Below are 19,704 nucleotides of genomic sequence, written 5' to 3'. Positions count from 1 at the left end.
CTGATAGGCCTGCCTTTATATGTTACTTGCCTTTTTTCCCTTACTGCTTTTACAATTCTTTCTTTGTTCAGTGCATTTGATGTTTTGATTATTATGTGACAGGAGGAATTTCATTTATGGTCCAGTCTATTTGGAGTTCTATAGGCTTCTTGTATGTTCATGGGCATCTCTTTCTTTAGGTTAGGGAAGTTTTCTTCTATAATTTTGTTGAAGATATTTACTGGCCCATTACATTGGGAGTCTCCACTCTCTTCTATTCCTATTATCTGTAGGTTTGGTCTTCTCAGTGCATCCTGGATTTCCTGGATGTTTTGGGTTAGGAGCTTTTTGCTTTTTGCGTTTCCTTTGACTGTTGTGTCAATGTTTTCTATGGTGTCTTCTGCCCCTGAGATTCTCTCTTCTATCTCTTGCATTCTGTTAGTGATGCTTGCTTCTATGGCTCCTGATTTCTTCCCTAGGTTTTGTATCTGCAGGGTTGTCTCTCTTTTTGATCTCTTTATTGTTTCTATTTCCATTTTTAGATTCTGGATGGTTTTGCTCATTTCCTTCACCTGTTTGATTGTGTTTTCCTGTAGTTCTTTAAGGGATTTTTGTGTTTCCTCTTTAAGAGCTTCTAGCTCATTACCTGTGTTCTGTATTTCTTTGAGGGTGCTATTTATGTCTTTCTTAAGTTCCTTTATCATCATCATGATAAGTGATTTTAGATCTGAATCTTGGTTTTCTGGTGTGATGGTGTGTCCAGGACTTACTATGGTGGGAGAATTGGGTTCTGATGATGGCAGGTGACCTTGGTTTGTGTTTGTTATTTTCTTAAGCTTGCCCCGCGCCATATGGTTAACTGTAGTGCTACCTGCCTTTGCTAAATTGGACTGTAGCCTGTCCTTCCTGTGATCCTGGTTGTGTTAGAACTCCTCAGAGTCAAGCTGTCTCTGTGATCCTGTAGTTCTGGGATCCTGGAATCCTGGGCTTGTTAGATCACCTGGGAGTATGGCTTTCTCTGTGTGTTGTGGGACTGGCTACAGAGCTTGTGCCCAAGGTCTGCTAAGAACACTAATCCAGACAGACCGGAAAGAACCCAAGTCACTGGGCTGGCAGAGTTCCTGTGTGCCTGGTCCCGCTGGACCCAGTTACTCCCATTGTTGGGACAGATGTTGGTTCCTGCTCACCTCTGATCTTGGGTGTGTCAGAGTGCCTGGGAGTGGAGATTCTTCTGGGTGTTGTGGGATTGGCTGCGGAGCTTGGGCCCAAGGTCTGCTCTGGACTCCAGCCCAGACAGACTGGAAAGAACCCGAGTCACTGGGCTGGTGGAGTTCCTGTGTGCCTGGTCTCGCTGTTCCCAGTTACTCCCAGTGTTGGGACAGATGTTAGTTCCTGCTCACCTCTGATCCTGGGTGTGTCAGAGCACCTGGGAGTGGAGCTTCCTCTGGGTGTTGTGGGACTGGCTCTGATCCTGGGTGTGTCAGAGCACCTGGGAGTGGAGCTTCCCCTGGGTGTTGTGGGCCATAGGTCATATTTTTAAAACTGATCATAATAAACTAAATATGTGCAGGTCCCAAAGTAACAGTAACCTGCTGGCTGACTTTCTTGGAGGTTACTGTCATGATTTAAGTACTCCTGTGGTGGACTGGAGAAAGACAGTAGAGCAGCAAGAATTTCCAGGGGTGGGAGAAGGGTGATTGCATACTCTGGGGAGAAATTTAATATAAGGAAATGCCATCCACCCATCCACAAAGAGTTGACTGAACAGACAACTTATCTTTGTTCTCAGGAAGGAAATTTCCAACCTTCAAATGTGCTTTCTTGCTCCCAAATGCATTACTTATGGCTGGAAAGTAAGATTCAGTGGACGATATGATATTTCAAAAAAACAAAGTAATGGAGTGAACTATTTTCTATTGTACGATCTACTTACTGGTAGTATGTTTAAAGAATGTAGGGGTAGAGAGAGATGGCTCCGCAGGTAAGAACACTGGCTGCTCTTGCAGAGAACCCAGGTTTGGTTTCAAGCATCCAAATCAAGGCTCTGAACTATCTCTACACAAGTCCTAAGAGATCCAGTGCCCTCTTCTGACTTTTACAGGCACCAGGCGTAGATGTGGCAAAACAATAATGCATGTAAAAGAGTGTAGGTATTAAGAAACTCACTCTTACTATGACATATTTTCTGTGATAAAACACCATAACCAAAGCAAATTGGGGAGGAAAGGGTTGGTTTCAGCTTACAGTTTATAGACTGTCATGAAGGGAAGTCAGTCAGGAACTCAAAGCAGAAAGCTAGGGGCAGGTTTCTGAACTGAAGCAGAGGTGGTGGAGAAATGCTGCTACTGGCTTGTTCCTCCTGGATTGTTCAGTTTGCTTTCTTGTACACCACAGGATCACCTGCCCAAGGGTAGCATATCTCCTAAAAGGCCAGGCTTTTCCATATCAATCATTGATCAAGAAAACTGTCTCACAGACTAGCCTCCAGAACAAATTTGATGAAAAAATATCATCGATTGATGTTTCCCCCCAACACTTAGATTAGCCCAGCTTGTTTCTAGTTGGGGAAAACAAACAAACAAACAAACAAACAAACAAAATGTGGATCAGCACATCCTCATATATGTGAGGGGCACTGAATGGGTACTGATAAGCCTGGTCTACAGAGTGAGTTCCAGGACAGCCAGGGCTACACAGAGAAACCCTGTCTCAGAAAAAAAAAAAAAAAAAGGAAAGCTAGTTAAAGAAATTCTCATGATTGCAGGATTTTGAAAGAAGATATGTTGCAGGGAAAACTCCCACCAGGAAGGGAGGCAGCTGGACCGGACAGCTTCTAAGTGCAGGGCATATCATTAAGATACTCTGAGAAAACCAACTTGATGCCAATGTGATAACTTTTTCACTAAGGCAGAAACCACACCTTGTCTCACCATTTCCTCCCAACTCCTTAGACAGTACTTAAGTTTCCTGCCCTAGGAAGCTTCCAAACTGAGGTGGGAGAGGCGGAGCTCCATGGTTTCCTGTCCATTCTTCTGATACTAAGAGAAAGACCCACTGATGATTTAAAAAGTTTCTAAACCCCTCTCCCATTATCTAGCCTCTGGGCAGTAAGGAGGGTCCTCAAAGCTACCAGTTAAGTCTTTCCTGAACATCAAAGAACCTAGAGAAGACAGAGCATGTGTTTGCTTTTAGAGCCTTTTCATTAACTCCACAGCTAAGCTTGGTACTTGATACAGCAGGGCTCAACCAAGGTTTAGTTTCTCAGCAGATATGGGGCTTGTGCTGCTCTCCATCATAGGGTGGAAGGAGCATGGAACAGAACACCCTGCTCCAGAGGTTCCTAACCTCAGGGCTGGCACAAGCAAGCCTCTATTTGTGAAGAAGGTTAGGAAGCAAACCTCAATAGAAGCACCTTAGCACTACACCTGAGGTGACTGAAGGACACAGCTAACTGTTGTGGCTTCTAGGAGCCCCCTCCAGAACAAGATGTGCCAGGCCAGCTCTGCACAGTTGTCACCTAGAAGTCCCTGGACTTCGCCCAGGATTCTTCCCTACAGACATTCCTCTGGGTAAAACTGGAGAGAAGACGGCAGGAGGATCACACACACACACACACACACACACACACACACACACACACACACACGAGAGAGAGAGAGAGAGAGAGAGAGAGAGAGAGAGAGAGAGAGAGAGAGAGAGAGAAGATACTAACCCCCACAATACACATAATCCTAAGCTTTCAAAGAAACGGCTTTTATTTTCCCCAAACAAAGGCCACTATTGTAGTATGTCAAATTACTGGATAATAGTAAATTTACTAACAGAGACCAAAATGCTGTAATTTCCAATTATCACAGATGATCATGAACATAAGCAATGGTATGACATCCCATTAATCAACTTAATTTGCCAATTTCCTAGGAAACCCCCACATTAAATTCATTTTCACTGACACAGGACTGTAATGCAGTTGAAAAACAAACAAACAAACAAACAAACAAAAAACAAAAAGAAAATCCAGCAACTAGATGGGCAAAGCGCCCACCAACCTGTCAGTCAGGAGCTGTGAAGGGGAGTCATCTTCTTCCCCATGCCTGGCATCATTTTGAAGGCTCTGGCAGTGTCTATGCTCACTGCTTTGCTATACTGGTCTCTGGCTGTTGAGTTGGCTTTAATGTAGGATGACGCTTTCTTAACTGGCACCAATATTCCAGAACAAAAGTATAAGACTTTTTTTTTTTTTTTTTTTTTTTTTTTGCCACATCCTCTTATCAAATCCTTGTTAACGACAACAACATAATTAAAAGTACACAGAAACCAGCTGGCTTGGCAAGCTTTATTAAGCTGGCATAGCATGACTCAGAAGGACAATGAAAAGGGCCTGGGATACACAGAGATCTATGATTATTACAAAACATGAAATAATTCTTTCAGAGTTTCATATTTCACACATTATTGTGAATAACAGCAACACAAAGATGTTCTGGGGCCCACCGAAGCTCCTTATAATAGAACTGTTTTTCTTAACTTAAAAGCATCATTTGTGTGTGTGTGTCCCAGATGGGACTGTTTTATACTGTGAAGATAGGGCACAACTCAGGTGCTGGTAGGGCTATCAGACAACATCACTGTCAGACTGAGACATCCTGCAGGATAATAGTTAATAGCTAACTCACACAAAGCCATTAGCACTTCACCTGATTATGAATGCCAGTAAAATGATTTCCACAGTGTGATGAGTCCACCTTAGTCCTCCTCTTCATTCCTAGCCAGTCTATCTAGTCCATCACAAATAGACCGTGAAAGAGTTTATATAAAGGCTCTATACACTTTTCTTTGTTTCAGATCTCACCTGTGCAATTTAGTAAATGCATAATTTCCCACTCACAGTCACTCAGTGTCTCCAACTTCCAGCACTGGTAGTATCTGCTATAGGCCTTTTAAATGAACTCACAAGTCTCAGGCAGTCTCTCAGTTGCAACTTGACCTTTTGAGAGACAGCAGAATTTCAAAAGCCAAAATAAAATTACACAGATACTGAGGGAAATGTGGAATGCTTGGGACTTGAAGATGTAGGAGTGCAGGAAGATCCTTGGACAGAGAGCTGCTGACAAACTCTGACAAGCTAAGCTGGTGTATACTGACCCCTGCTAATGCACACTGACCCATGACTCAGTCCCTCATCAATGTATGCGGCTCCTGTGTGAAGCACTGGCAGAGTAAGGTCAGAGATATGCATCTAACATGGTGTGTAGGGGATGTGGGGCCTGGGACATCACCGCATATCCTCAGTCTGAAAACTAAAGGTGTCTTATATTCTTGACCTGCAGTTGCCCTTAGACTGAACTAAGGGTCAAGTCCCTCCATATATAGAATTCTTCAGGGGCTTTAAGGTAATTTTCTCATATTCTAATAGTTATTTGGGCAGGGAGAATTAAATATGCAGCCTAATAACAAAACATTGCTGAGCTCATTTACACTAACGCTGCCTTGTTATCTTTGTCAGGTGTGGATACTGTGTGCAGTCCTAGTTGTTAGGCTTTAATACAGTATTTATGAACTTAAGATGATGTGTCCTCCACAGACAGAACCTACCCAATTTATGTTCTAATTATTTACCGGTTTCTCATGTCTTTCAGTTCTGAATGGGTTGCTGAAGAAAGAAGCAAAGCCATTCAATCTTATCTGTAATAATTATAGAAATTAATGTGCATTTCAGGTTCCTCTTTGAGGTTCACATTGTCTCCAAATTTTTAAGGTTGAGTGGTTTAATGCTGATTTCACAACACTGCCAATAGAGGTGTTTCTTCAAAATGATTAATACTCTCAAGCACAAGTTAACATACATTCAAAAGGATCTACCTCTCCTTGGGCCCATTGTCTTTATTCTGGCTCTAAGTTGGGAGCTGTCTCCATGGAGATTTGACTAGAAATAAGGGGGATATATCTTGCTCATTCCTTCCAATTTTTAAAACTCACATTTAAGGAATGGACAGCCCTCATTTCAGTATACTAAAATTCTTAGAGCTACTCACTCAACAAACATTCATGAAGCACCTACTGACTTGAGTATCATGCACACTATGAGCAATGCAGCTAGAATACAGATTCTTATAGCCAATACAGGGAGAAAGGGGCAAAGGTAGTGGTTAACGCAGCAACAGAGAGACCATTAGCTAAGTCCCCCACAGTGTCTCTCTGCCTTTGTCTGTCTGTGTCTGTCTCTGTGTCTCTCTCTATCTTTCTGCCTCTCTCTGTTGCTCTCTCTGTTTCTTTCTGTAGTGTGTGTCTCTCTCACTGTGTGTGTATATATTAATACTTGTTGAAAAAAATTAACAAGAACTGGTGGTTAGTGATAGGGAGAGGAAGCATGGAATGACCATAGTTATTTGGAATTACAAAGAAGACAAAATAGCCTGAAAGCAGAATGGGCTAGAATAGCAAAAAAAGTGGAGCCCATGACCTGGCCCAATATTGAAACACATCTCATTGATGCCCTAGATCAGAGACTTAGCCTTGTATGCTGTGCAGAATGGCTGGGACATGATAAGTGGACTCTGCCAAACAGACAATAGATAGATGTAAAAGGGAAGGGGAAGGAATACAAAACAAACAAAAAACGCAAATGTTTAAATGTATACAAGCATCAGCATTCCCCACTGTGCCCCATTAGCATGCAGAAATAGAAATAGATGGACAAAAAGTCTTAAAAGATTGGAGAGAGACAACATGGATTCATCCTTTGTAAACAAGGAGCCATTTCTCTGTGCTATTTTTCTTAAAGGAAATGAGAACCTGAAACTGAAGTCCAAGAAACAGTATCCCTCAAAAAACCATAAATGTCACTGCCTAGAAAAGAAAAGAGTATTGACAAGCATAGAGGGCATAATGATATGTTTCCAAATCCTTAAATAGCTCTTGCCCCGAGCATGCTGTGGAGAAGCCGGCTTTGCTGGGAGCAGGTAGCAGGCACAGCTTCCTCTACAGGAGGCAGACATAAAGCCTTCCTGCATGTAGGCTTTTCTGCCTCCAGTACAGCTCTACAAGAAACATCTGCAGCTAGCTGAAATGTAAGCCAGCTGTGGCATTAGGGGAAATCCCAAATTCATACAACATAATCTGACTACCGCTAACCTTCATTAAGCAATTCACCCATTATCCTTATTGCATAAATTACATTTCCTTTTTATTTTTTCATGATTTTCTATTTTTCCATGTGCCCATGCGTATATGTGTCCGAGAATATACATGTGCACTACATGTGTGCATGTGCTAAGGAGGCCAGAAGACTTACTGAGGTCCTCTGGGGTTGGACTTGCAGGTAGTTTGGAGCCTTGTAATATGGGTACCCCTAACCAAATTCAGGTCACCTGCAAGAACTCTTAACTACTTAGTGGTCTCTCCAGCCCCACAGCCCTTTTTTTTTCTCTATCTCTATTAAATTTTAAGACGTCTTTCTACCTTTAGGGGAAAATGCCTTTGCACTTTCACTTTCAGTAAAGAAGATAGGTCTCTCAAAGTTGCTCCTCACACTCTAGCACAAGATAGTAAGCTAATGTCTTGGAACAGTCTGAATTAGGTTGTTAGAAACACCACTAATTTCCACAATATAAGAGAAAACTTCTCTAAGAAGTTAAGTGCCAAAGAATCGGTCTGATTTGACTACTCCACACCCTGCTACCTTCGCTACCTTCTCTACTATATCTCCTAGGAGACTCTAACTAGACTGTGCAAAATCCCTCCTACTACTATTTGTGTATTAATGTCCATTTGCCAATAATAAATTATCTCAAATTTACAATTCAGGTGACATAAATTCAGTTGGAAATACAAATTTTACTGATTATTTTTGTTCTGCTCTTTGTCTTCATAAATTGGACCATAGTGTAACATGGTGGTTTTAGAACACTTTAAAATTTACTTCTGGCTGGAATCAACAAAAAGAAAAAGCCTATGGTGTTTACCTAGTGACAAAACTAAGTTATTATGATAAAAACAACAATTCTAGAGTTGGTAACACTCACTATAAAAATTTCCACAATGGACTACTACAGAAGTGTTCAACTTTTTAATGTATAACCAATACTTCTATTTCTATTTAACTTTGCCTTAATTCTACAAGTATGATAAATTGTTGATCATTTTGATTAAACCTAATGTAAGTTGGAAGGAAACATGCATCTATCCTATTAGAAACCAAACAGGGACTTTAGGAACACTAAAGTCTGCTTCCCCATTCTTTCTACAAGCATATACCATTCATGAACAGTCACTAATAACAGCTCTGAGAAAGACCTGATAGTCTAATAGGCCCTCTACAGTCAAGGGTTCTAGATGCAGTCAACAATGGATAAAAAAGTATCCATCCCTCTCCCATACAAAATGTTTCATGTATATCAAACACAAATAGATTATTTTCTTAACATTATTTCCTAAAATATGAATTACAACTATCTTCATTGTCTTCATGGTACTTGCCATCCAGAGATGATTTGAAGGACACCTGGTTAATATATGTAGATTTTTGCTAATATTATGCTGTTATAGAAAGAATGTGAGTACTATATACCTAATAAGATCTTAGATTATACAACAAGAGGTGTGCTTCAATACCACATTGAAATTGCCAATCCTTGTGCACTTGTAGTACTAGGAAAGTTAAAGCAAACAGCACAACATGTGTGTGAAGTTTCTGAAGTAATGATGCACACCAGCACAATAGGTGCTGGCTCTGTGATGCTACAATGGACAGCGGGGGGTGGGGGGGTTGGGTGATGCCACAATGGACAGTGGGGGGGATGTTGGGTGATACCACAATGGACAAAGGGTGGTTGGGCTCACAGTGTGAGTCACATGTTCACTTTACAAGTTTCAATATCATACACTTACCCACCATATTCAATATCTGTCCTTCTAAGTGCAATATAGATTGAGTCCAGATGACTAAGTATACACAGAGAAATTTAGGATAAAGTAAGTTATTGTTGCCAATACAACAGGCATAGCAGAAACCTGATTAAGCGTAGGCAGTTCTGCAAGATAACTCCATTAAGCACATCCTAGAAACAACACAGATAGCTTTGTGCAGGATTCTGTTAACCATTCAGTAAGAAAAATAATATGTAATATGTACTAAATCTTCTGCTCAACCAGATAGTGTATTGTTAGGGCGAGGTTATAATATAGTATGATAGACTTTAGCTTTAGGATTCAAAGAGTAGAATGAAGTATATAAGAGAACATTGAGGATTACCTTCTGGAAAATCAAATTATGTAAAGGATACATACAGATATCTATTTTCTACAAAAAAGTCAGTTTTTGAAACCGCCTAACCTCAGATGATTAATAAAATACATTATTTAATGGCATCCAAACTGTTATTCTGGTATATGAACTACAGGACTTGCTCTAAGACAGTGTTTCTTAGCCTATGGGTCATGACCCCTTTGGATTCAAATGATCTTTCCTCAGAGGATGCCTTAGACTATTTTGAAACACAGATATTTACACTAAAATCCATAAGAGTAGCAAAACTATAGTTATGAAGCAGAAACAAAAATAGTTTTATGGATGGGGTCACCACAACATGGGAAGTGTATTAAAGTGTCACAGCATTGGGAAGGTTGAGAATTCGTGCTCCTAGACCACCTGGCTATTTGTAAATGATAGCACACTCGCACACAATACACACATCACTTCAACCTTCTCTAGATTATACATGTGTTATGCTGAGCTGTTTATGAATGGTGCCAGGAAAAAGTCCACATATGTTCAGAATAAACACAATTCTGTGAAATTATTTCCAAACAGGCTCCTGTTAGTCAAATTGTTTGTGTAGAATTCACAGATGCAGAGGGCCAACCTTATTAAACTGGGCAAATTACTTAATGAATTCAAGTCTTCTCCCTACTAAGTTTCTACATGCAGAACAGAATAACTCTTAATTATACTGTGAGTCAAGTTGGAGGTTCTCTTTCAAAAGTGGAAATTATGTAATCACATACATATTACAGATAGTCAGTTAAGAAAACTTTCACACTTAACCACTTTCATTTACTCATACATTTGTATACTCAAAAAAATTCTTTGAGAATTTAGTGTAGTATTTAAAAAACTAAAGTCTTTGAGTTATTGTTTAAATTCTTTAAACTGCTACTATCTATAGTGAACTAGAAGACACTATGACTCTGGACAACCAGGAACAATGTTTTGTTCTTGGGAGAGGCTTAATCACCTACATTATTTGACCAAGTTCATGTTGATCTGAAATAAGTGGCTCAGCTGGTAACCTGGAAAAATTGCTTATATGGAACAGTGGTCCAGTCCTCAGTCTATCAGGTCACTCCACTGGATGCTCTGCTCAGGACCTCTCCAGAATCAGTCTCCTCAGTCCAAAAACTGTATGCAAACACTAAAGATACTGCTTGCTATTAAGAATCCTCACAGACATGCACCCCATAAATACACATACACATAAATTAACACATACATTTCCACATATGTCATACTGATAAGAAACTAAAGGTTCTCTAAACCCTACAATTTGAGTAACTTTTTGTATACCATCTGTAATTTAGAGCATATCATTATGTCAGAGATAAGTTATATATGAAAAGGAATGCTCTCTTAGGGATAAGGGAAAAATTTAAATACTGATTTTTGTTACTTAGCTCAGATTGCTTGGAATTTCAAGTATTTACCACTATGCCCAGTTACACATGGTGATATTAATAGGATTTTTTTTTGAAAATTTACAACATAGTTTACATAGCTCTCTCAATAGTAAGAATGAGTTCATTCATTTAATTATACACTATACATCCATCTTACATTTGAGTGAGCCACCCTAAACAAATTCAATGTTATCTAAGTTTTCATCCACAGTCATATACAACGATTCTTAAAAATCATTACCACCTTGATTTCCTGGAAGCTACTTTTCAGATTTATTTCTGAATAATAAATTACTTGGGTTATATAAGAGGTTTACCTTACCACAATTTAATTTAAAACCAAGTCATTATTAAAACCAAGTCATTATCAACCAAACCAACATGAACCTCTAGTTGAAAAATCTGTACAATTCAAAAAATTAATATTTAATAAAGCATTCTCCTCTCGGGCAAAAACTACAAGCAGCACTGAGCAGAACTCAATGTGTGAAGGATAAAGCTATGAAAACAACCTGCTAATCAACATTGTAGGGCCTGCTACAATGAACTCTCTGATGCTTTAGCCAAAACATTTCTAAATTTCCCAAAAGATGACTCTCTGAGCACCCTCTCATCACTACCTTAGAATGCAAAGCAAATGCATAATTTTCTCAAATTTCAACACAATCTCTGCCTGAGAACTTCTTCACTCAGTATGCTTTGCTTAATATCAGGTATAGTTTCATTTAATGCTGCTTGTCTGAATTCTCAAGATGCCATAGCCCATTTACAAAGTTTTAGCTCAAAACTTTCTGCTTACAGAGTATCTGAGGGCTCCTGCCTTCTTCACCCTGTGCACCTGCCTCACCTAGCAGCTCAAGCCTGATGGAGGAGGTGATAACACACAGCTCAAGCCTGATGGAGGAGGTGATAACACACAGCTGTAGCAGTCTCTGGCTCGATACAATTTTGACAATGGTTGTCCATCTTCTGTAGAGTGGAGCTCAGCTTCGAAGCACTGGCTTTGGTAAACTTGCCAGCTCTGTCAAGACATTTCACTTTTCTGAGGCCCACTCTTCTCACTGTTAAGTAGGGTGATGGGACTTCCTCAGCTTGTGGCTAAAGAGTACTCATTCTGTGCAAAGCAAGTGGCAGGGTGTGGTACGCAGCACCTGCAAACCCGTTGCTATTATTATTCTTTGGATTGCTACCTTCTCCTGGGGCTACCAGAAAAATTGATTTTAAGTACATCAGAACATTAAACTATTGATCTTAAGAATCCAGCACCAGAAGTCAATTTGAAGTAGATTTGGTCTCTGTTGTTTTCCCTTTCCAGCTCTGGGAACTGAACTCCTGGTGCAGGGAGACTTCCTCCAGGGTAAGTCACAGCAAGGCTGTCAGCTTTCTTGGTCACTTTGTTCTTCAAGAAAGATAACTGCAAAATTGTAAACTCAATCTTCACATGATTCCATCTCTCCGGGCCCAAACTGCACCTTGAGTTTGGAATTCTTTACTCAAGAGGAACACAAGCTGTAGCTTGTGTGGCAGCAGGAGACAGAACAGGCTACCAGAAGTCGTGCAGAGACACATGCTTGAAGGTGTGAGCAAGCCTCCAGGTATTGGTTCCTATCACACACCCATTCTCCTCTACTACCCCATGTCAGGACGCACAGGGAGCTGACTCTGTTGGGACCTAGCTTGTACTATGTGACCAGGTTAGGATGAGCAGCAGTGCTGGACCAGATCACCAGGCCCTGCAAAGCCTGAAGATGGTCCAGTCCCTATTTTAATACATTCTGCATGCAGACTGTATATATTTTACACTGTAGCTGTTCACTAGCCATTAAATGGGGTGCTGAGAATTTGGAATCATAATATACTTCAATTTTGATAAGAGACCTAATAAATCCATCTCTGCCCAGTGTTGTAGTCTTTGTGCTGGAGGTATGCTAACCTTTACAAACACTGCTCAAAAGTGGTACATACAGTGGAGGGTTTTCAAGAGAGGGGGTGCTTTATTAAACTGATGGCATGTTAATCTACTAATAGTAGCTAGTCATTATCCATAACCCATTTAGTCTTTGGCATTGTCACCAACAGTTGGTGCTAAAAACACTGAAAATGTGTGTTAATGTGTACTTGTTCCTGCCAGATTCCAAAATTAGTGTCCGACCTCATGAAATTGTTTCTTTTATAGTTACGTATGATTCTCATCTTTGGTGAAGAATGAGTTTCCAGTTTTAAGGCTTAAAAAATTTTAAACTTAACATGTAGTGACCAAAACTCTCATTTTGCTTAGACATTAGATCAAGTTGAATTAGGCATTAATTTAAGCAATTAAATGTTAAGCTCACACTCCAAAATATTCCGAAGAAAGAAAAGCACAATGTAGTGGGAATATCATAATACTCTAAGGGAAATCTATGTCCTATTGTCATGCATGAGATATTCTTATTCAGATTATCAGAAACAAGGCAACAGACCTACAGATTAATTAAAAATTTACCTTGGGATACATATCTCCCAGCTTTCCTGAGGTTTATTTATCTAAGCAGGAGCCGCACCAGCCCAAGAACAAGTATGTCAACACTTATGAACAACGATTTGATACACTATAAGATAAGAGTTCAGTTAGAATAGTAGCACATAGTGAGAACAAATCACAGAAAAAGATGAAGAAAAAAATAAAAAGCCCTAGAAACAGGAGAGATGGACAAAAATGTCTCTGCAACCAACACTCAACCTGATCAGTCTTGATCAGATCTGGCTTGGCTTGCACTCAGAAATTGAAATCCGTTCCTTCTTGGTTTTCATTGTCCTGACTGAGCACAAGTGACTGTCCCTTCTTCATATCACATCATTCACACATTTCCAGATATCAACATAGCTCAGCCTGATTCTCCCAGACGTGTGTTGTCATCCATACCTTTACTTTCTAAATTGTTCATACCCCCAGCACCATAAAGTGTGGAGCTCGTAGGAGAGGAGAAGTACATCAAAATCCCCCAAAGGATTCCGTTCACAACTCAGGAAGCATCATTTTCACCCGGCAAAAAGGGATGAAGCATGCTTCAGTTTCTATCAGTCATAAGTGAGAAGCAAACAAGGACCCTTTCCTTGAACGTGTGAGCATCCTCTTGACTTGTAAAATTAAGAGCTTATTCATCTATTAATGTTGTCTTTATTTCAGTTACCATATTCAACCACCATTACTGACAGTCATTTTAACACATCAGAACAAAATGGGGAAAAAATGGTTGTCAGTTTCAGAAAAAATAGTGATGGAAAAAGCGGCTAAGGGGCCACACGTTGCTTTTCTTTCAAAAAGAAGAGTTACCCCAAATTTGCCACCCAAACACTCATGAAAAATAAAGATTGAAAAGGTAATTTCTGTTAGGTCTTGTTTTGTTTTGTTTTGTTTTGTTTTGTTTTGTTTTAATGTGCAGAAACTGCGGTGTTTAAGTCAGCCACGGAGTCTCCTGACCCAAAAAGGCATTCCACAGAAGGACTACAGTACGCTCCTACATACCAGACTGTTCAGTACTCCAAGAGACAATGATTTCCACCAAATATGGCCTATTTCTCTTCAAATTTTCAGCAGGATCTCCCACTGTCCCCCAAAGTTTACCAAAATCCAGGTACACATACCTCCCCATCCCACAAAACTTTTGGGATCCAACTCTATAAGTTATGCCCCAGGAAACACATAAGGAGAAGCTGGAAGGCAATCACAAAAGTCTCATTTAAATTCCTGGAAAGCACAGCTTCTCCAAACACACTATTCATCTCTCTTTGGAAGGCCTAATTTGCATCAAAGCATGAGTTTAACTCCGCTGGCCCCACAGCACCAGCAGCATCAAGTTCAAAAAAGGTAGATGCCATATTCTGAATTAAAAAGAATTCATCATATAACCACTCTAAACTGTGGGAAGTAAAACAGCCCAAACGCAGAGTCTTCATCAGCCAAGTGCATAAGAATTAACACCGACTTTAGGCTCCGAAAATCCCTCTGCACCTGAACATTATAGCCACAAAAGGAAGAAGAAGAAAAAGAAAAAAATCAGTAGGATGCTCTCTAAGCTGTAAGTGCGCTAATTTGCATGAAGATGGGTCAGGGAATTTGATTAAAAAAAAAAATCTCCACCTTTCACAAGCAAATCACAAATCAAATCAAACCAACGCACAGTCTCTCATCCCCACAGTTAATTTAAGTACGTCCACCTGTCCAAGTGCAAGCCCTCTTTTTGCTCACCCTGCTGTTTCTCCCCACACAGCGCTGGCTTCTGTTAGCTGAGCTTATCTAACTCTAGCTCAGTGCAACCGGCCAAGGAGATTCCAGCTGGATACGGCGGGTCGCAGAGCTCGCAGACCCGCGTGCTTGTACTCCCTGAGCTTGTCCCTACACCTGTGCTCCCACGACTGTGCTCGGCGCCTCAGTAGGATTCCTGAGGGTCACATTTTAGTCCCCTACGCAGCCAAGCGGGCAGGAGGGCGAGCAGGGTGGCGAGTGAACTGGAGGGCGAGCGAGCGGATGAGCAAGAGCGCCCACCACCAGCTCCTACTCTCACTTGGATGCCCTGGGAAGCTCGGCCTCGCTAGGGGCTCATGCGACCCTGTGCTGGAGCGGTCTCCTTTCCGACAAGGCGTGACCGCATCGCCGCCGGCTGCAGCTTGGCCTCTCAGCAGTGCGTGGCTGCGCTCAGCTCCGAGCCGCGCGCCTCATTGTTCCAATCCTCGTGGCAGTGGCACCGCTGCCGCTGGCCCCGAGGCCAGGCGATCGGAGGCTGCGGGCCCGGAGCCCCGCACACCCCCGCTCTCCCCCTTCCGATCTTCTGTCCGAGCTTACCTGCCAGCTATGCACAAGGGAGTTGCTCTGCCTCCCGCGCGTGCACTCCGGCCCGCAGCTCGCCCCGCGGCTAGCGCAGGCGGGGACGCTCTGGCGACGCAGAGCCTGCCTGTCGTACAGCGATTGCAGACTCCGCTGCGTGGAGTGGTGTGGCTGCCTAAAAAGGCGTGCTAATCCCAGCTGCCGCCTTCACCAGCTGATCGGCTCCAAGGGCTCCCTGAACAGCCTCTGCTCCCAAGTATCTGGTACCCGTGCACACGAGTGTCTCTGTGGTGGCTTCTGAAATGCCACCGGCCGCCGGTCGTGGGCAGGGCGGTCTGGGAAGCTGGCCGGGAGGAAGTGAGTCTTTGTGTGCTGGCCTCGAACACACAGCCCTCTGCAGAGCAAAAGCCGGGCTACCTGAGCGCCAGGCAGCTGGGTGGAGCGTGAGGAGCACAGCATCCTCTGGGCCGCGGGCACCCTTTGTTCAGACTCTGGCCGACTCAAGCCTCAGGCATTCTCACTCTGGCTGCTGCTGAGAAGCGCTCGACAGTGCAGGGACACACTTGGGAATGTGCCGCTTTCGGAGCTCCCCACTTGCCAGCCTCCATACATTCATCCAATCCTGGAAAAGGTGGCCAAATTCTCGCCTCTGAGATTCTCGGGTGTAGGGTGACCAAGAGCGGTACTGCGAGAGCCGCAAGTCGAATGTATGTGTGTGTGTGTGTGTGTGTGTGTGTGTGTGTGTGTGTTCAAGGGCTAATGCCCATTTGTAACTGCAACCCTCCTATTTTCCAAAGGCATCCACAGCTGCCCCTGCTTGTGGGTAAACATGCTTCTCTGAACTTTGCACCTTTAGATGTGGGTGTTACAAGTTTTCTCGCGGAGCAAAAGGACAAGAGCAAGGGGTCCTTGCAGGGATGAGCATTTTGAAGACAAATTCTTCACTGAATGTATTGATTTTAAAGTTCATCTATCTAGTCGAGGTGTTTTGTGTTAGATATTTTAACTAGTTGTCCAATTTATTCAGAATTCAAGGAGTGCCTACTATGTGTTTGGGACTAGGCACCATGATAGATGAACAAAACTCAGTCTAGAAGTTTACAGACATTTAACAATCGGGAATTAAACTAAAACCCACAGAGTAAAATTCATTGTGTGTGATCAAGTGTACCTGGAAGATGCTTTCTCCGGTTTCCACAGTTCTATTAACTGTTTCTGACACTTGGAATTTCTAAGAACTGCCTGAAGGGATGATCTGTCACTCATTAATCATGCATCTTCTATATGAGAAATACATATGGTATGACTAATTCTGTGCTCTGGCCCATCCCACAATTCTCCACAATAGTCTATGCCAGTCACTGAAGTGATGTAAGCTGTGGCTCTTTTGTCTAATGCGCACATTTGCAAGTACCAGCAAGGTATGCTGCACAATGTGCTAAAAGTGGATTATGCATTCTCTTGTCATTAAATGTACCAACAAATCAATTCATGTAATAAAAAGCATAATAGCATTGTTACAATATTTCACTACAAAGTAAAAATCCTCAATTTATAACATTTCTTACAGAGGTGAATTTTTTTGTTGTTTTTGTTTTTTTTTTACCTCATCTTGCTGTTTTTACAAAAGTACATCAAAGTTGATGCCTTCATAGTCATAGTCAGCCTTTTAAAAAAAGACACCGGGTGTTCCAAGACAACAACAGACTTTGCGCCTGTAGAAAATACTTAGCTTAAAACAAATATGCAAATTGCTGTCATAGAAATGTAAGTGAACTTAGTTTACTATTTATGGTCTAGATAGAAAATAAATGGGGCCGACCTGGAAATTTGTGGCTTCCCAGGTGAATCATAAAGGCAGTTTAGATGCAGAAAACTGTATGTCATGCTGGTCTCTGTCAGAGTGTAATGATAAATGAAATATTTTTACATGCTTTGGTTGGTATGCTCAGAGGAATCCTAAACAAGAATAGACAGGGTTTTTCCAGGAAGCATTTTAAAATCCATTTTTCTGTATATGCTCATATGAACTTGCACTTCTCTTCTGTGTTAAAATCAAGTGTTCTCCCTCATCCTTGTCACAACCATACTGCTGATAGGCTCTTAAAGTATCACTCAGTACCAGCCTGATTTGTACACATTCTGTGACATATGTGTGTGGTGTCATCAAGTTCTGGAGTAGAACCAAGAGCAGTTGAGGGAAAGAAAACTGTAATATTAAGGGTCTGTTGGACCTCCCTGTCTAAGAATTGGTAAAGAGGAAGCCCATTCCTGGCACAAAACTTTATACTTATTACTTGGTGGTTGTCTAGTAGAAGCATTGTGGCCCCATTATAGAGTAACTCCATTTAAACTCTTTTTAGATATGTATATGTTTAAACTGCAAGAAGACTTTGCAATGTGTTTTTTTTAATGAGGACCATGGTGTTAATTAACCCTCCTCATGTTTCTTCCTCTGAACTACCCTCCCACCCCACCCCATTTAACCTTTCCTGCTTTGTATTCTGATTCATATCAACATGTACTTTCTTCTTTCTGCTGACTATCCACCCCCAAGTCTCAGAACCCTGTACTAATTTTCTGATTTCTGTGGACAATTCAAATGGAGTACACATATCTATAGAGTTAAAGCTAATATCCACAAATGAGGAAAAAATACAACGTTTGTCTTCTAAGTCTGGGTTACCTCACTCTGGACGGTTTTGTGAGCTTCATCCATTTTCCTGTGATTTCATAGTTCCATTTTCTTAACAGCTGAATAATATTCTATTGTATAAAAGCACCATGTTTTAATTATCCATTCATCAATTGACAGATATCTAGGCTGTTTGTATTTCCTGGCTGTTGTGAATACAGCAGCAATGAACTACCTTCTCAGTAGGACAGTCAGTCTTTAGGATATATATATGTCCAAGAGTGGCATAACAAGATCACATGGTCCAGGAGTGGCGTAACAAGATCACATGGTCCAGGAGTGGCGTAACAAGATCACATGGTGCAGGAGTGGCGTAACAAGATCACATGGTCCAGGAGTGGCATAACAAGTTCACATGGTCCAGGAGTGGTGTAAGAAGATCACATGGTCCAGGAGTGGTGTAACAAGATCACATGGTCCAGGAGTGGTGTAACAAGATCACATGGTGGATTAGTAGTTTCTTGATGAAGCCCCACACTGATCTCCATAGAGGTTGTACCAGGTTGCACTCCCTCCAGTACTGATTAATGTTGCCTTTCTTCCATATCCACACAAGCATCTGTTATCACTTTTCCTCTCTTAGCCATTCTAAATGAAATCAGATGAAATTTAAAAGCATTTCTAACTTACAGTTCTCTGATAAGATTGTTGAACTATTAAAAAACTATTTTTTAGCTATCTGTTTTTCATTTTTTGAAAACTCTCAGTTTAGTTTCATGTCTATTTTTATATTGGGTTGTTTGTTTGGTTGATATTTAGTTTTTTTAGTTCTTTGTGTATTCTAGACAGTGCTTATAAATTGCATAGTTAGTAACCATTCTTTAGGGTCCTGCTTCTCTAGAGAAATGGTATTTTTTGCCCAACAGAACATTTTAGTTTCATTGGGTCCTTTTTTTCAGTTATCAGGTACTCTTCAGAAAGTCTTTTCTTGTGACAGTAAGTTCAAGTATTTTTTTCTACATTCTCCTGTCAGATTCAGCGTATCTGCTCTGACATTGAGGCCATTGATCCCTGTGGTGTTGAAGTCTGTGAGGGGAAAGGATAAGGATCTTGTTTCCTTCCGCTTGTAGCCATCTTGACTGATGGGTACCATATGTTGAAGATGCTTCCTTTTTCCAGTGTGCATTGTCAGACTTTGTTTAAAACCAGGTGGTGATGTGAGTGCTTAATTCTATTCTATTCATTAGTCAATGTGCCAGGCTTTTGTCACTACAATGCTGCTTTCATTATTGTAGCTTTACAGAATAAATAACTCTGAATCTGGAATGGGGATACCTTCAGCAGCTGGCTTGGGATTGTTTGCCTACTCAGCGTCTTTTGTATTTTATTTGAAGTTTAAGATGATATCTTCAATTTCTGTGAAGAATTGCATTGGGGTTTTGATAGGAATTACATTGAATTATTAGAATGATTTTGGTAAAAAGAGCTATTTTCATAATATAAAGCCTAGCAATGCATGAGCATGGGAAGTCTTTCCATCTTAAGTACCATTTTAAACTTCTTTCCTCGGTGTGTAAGGTTCCACAGAAAAAGAAGGGGGGGAGGGAGG

General features: G+C 41.2%; 1 protein-coding gene across 4 annotated transcripts in view; it reads right to left on the bottom strand.

Annotated features, from left to right (window-relative positions):
* Window positions 1–15,611, bottom strand: part of St6gal2 (ST6 beta-galactoside alpha-2,6-sialyltransferase 2) — an 86,925-nt gene extending 71,314 nt beyond the window's left edge. The window contains exon 1 of one of the 4 annotated variants that reach the window (XM_031346989.1): window positions 15,479–15,611. The gene's annotated coding sequence lies outside the window, so the exon portion shown is untranslated. The remainder of the gene's footprint in view (window positions 1–15,478) is intronic. The other 3 variants (XM_031346988.1, XM_031346991.1, XM_031346990.1) reach the window with 3 other exon arrangements.
* Window positions 15,612–19,704: the final 4,093 nt, after the last annotated feature.

The sequence above is a fragment of the Mastomys coucha genome, unplaced genomic scaffold (genome assembly GCF_008632895.1).
Source record: "Mastomys coucha isolate ucsf_1 unplaced genomic scaffold, UCSF_Mcou_1 pScaffold3, whole genome shotgun sequence".
NCBI lineage: Eukaryota > Metazoa > Chordata > Mammalia > Rodentia > Muridae > Mastomys > Mastomys coucha.
This window is presented reverse-complemented; position numbering and strand designations above follow the sequence as displayed.